At 46.5% G+C, this 1413-nt stretch overlaps 1 pseudogene; it reads right to left on the bottom strand.

The window, feature by feature from the left end:
- Positions 1-753: 753 nt before the first annotated feature.
- Positions 754-1132, bottom strand: LOC123333829 (annotated as a pseudogene).
- Positions 1133-1413: the final 281 nt, after the last annotated feature.

The raw sequence follows: 1413 nt of genomic DNA, 5'->3' as shown, positions 1-1413 counted from the left end.
CAATGAATTTCCATTTTCTCCAAGGCTCTTATTGTGCACCTCCTATATGCTAAGCTCTGTTCTAGGCACTGGGAATACAGCGGGAACCCCACCAGGTTCTGGCTGTCATGGGAAATGGTACAGACGAACTTGCCTGCAGTGCAGAAATAGACACAGACGCAGAGAAGGGACATGTGGACATGGGGTGGGAGGTGGGATGAATTAGACTGGGATGGGCATGCGCACTGCCACGTGTGAAATAGCGAGGGGAGCCTGCCGGAGAGTGCAGGGAGCTCAGCTGGCTGCTCTGTGACGACCTAGAGCGGGTGAGGTGGGGATGGGAGGGAGGTCCAAGAGGAAGGGGATGTGCATGTGTACAAGCAGCTGACTCACTCACACTACAGCAGAAACTAACACAGCATTGGAAAGCAGCTACACTCCAGTTAAAAAAATATCCCAGTGGGAGGAAGTCAAGAACCAAGAGAACCCTAGGGTCTTCAGGGTTCCTAGACGTGTGTGTGTGTGTGTGTGCGTGCGTGTGTGGGCGGTGAGAATACCTGGCTTGTGAAGGATGCTGATTTAGAACTGAGGCCTAAAGGACAAGCTTTCACCTTTTTTTATATTATTATTATTTTTAAACTCACTTTTTTTGAAGGTTTAAAGTATATGTTATTTCTTTAAACATGCCATATTTTAATGGATACACAGTACTTTTACTTGGCATCAATTATGAGTTGATTTTGAAACAATTCAGCATTAAACCAGCTAGGATAATTACTGTTCTCGCCATTCCGTTGGGGTGACTCTGCCAAGAGGTGATGGGTTCCACTCTATTCCAATTTGTGTTGCCATATATACCCATAGAGCAACACAGAAAGTGGCTGTCCTAGCTAATGCAGCATAGTATCATATTTGTCATGGAAACCAGGTGCCCGCTTCTGGTGGATCTGCCTTGCCACTGCTTGCTGAATGCTTTGAACCCTGAGACGACTTAGTGCGTTTTTGGCCAAGGGAAACATCCTGAGATTGAACACAAGAGGACGGCAACCATAGCTGCTGGCCTCTAGCAATTCCTCGTCAGAGGAATTCCCTGGCAGAGTCCTGAAAAACAAAATAAATTTATTTTTAATTGAAGGATAATTGCTTCACGGTTTTGTATAAAGTGCAATTCTGCCAGACATCAACATGAATCAGCCATCGGTTTGCCCACATCCCCTCCCACTTGGACATCCCTCCCTATCCCACCCCACTAGGTTGTTACCCAGCCCTGGTTTGAGTTCCCTGAGTCCTACAGCAAATTCCCATTGGCTATTTGAAAAGGCAAAATGATAGGATACTTAAAGAGGAACTCCCCAGGTCGGTAGGTGCCCAATATGCTACTGGAGATCAGTGGAGAAGTAACTCCAGAAAGAATGAAGGGATGGAGCCAAAGCA

The sequence above is a fragment of the Bubalus bubalis genome, chromosome 5, assembly GCF_019923935.1.
Source record: "Bubalus bubalis isolate 160015118507 breed Murrah chromosome 5, NDDB_SH_1, whole genome shotgun sequence".
NCBI classification, from domain to species: Eukaryota; Metazoa; Chordata; class Mammalia; order Artiodactyla; family Bovidae; genus Bubalus; species Bubalus bubalis.
Note: the sequence above shows the minus strand (reverse complement) of the source record. Positions and strands in the feature narration are given on the sequence as shown.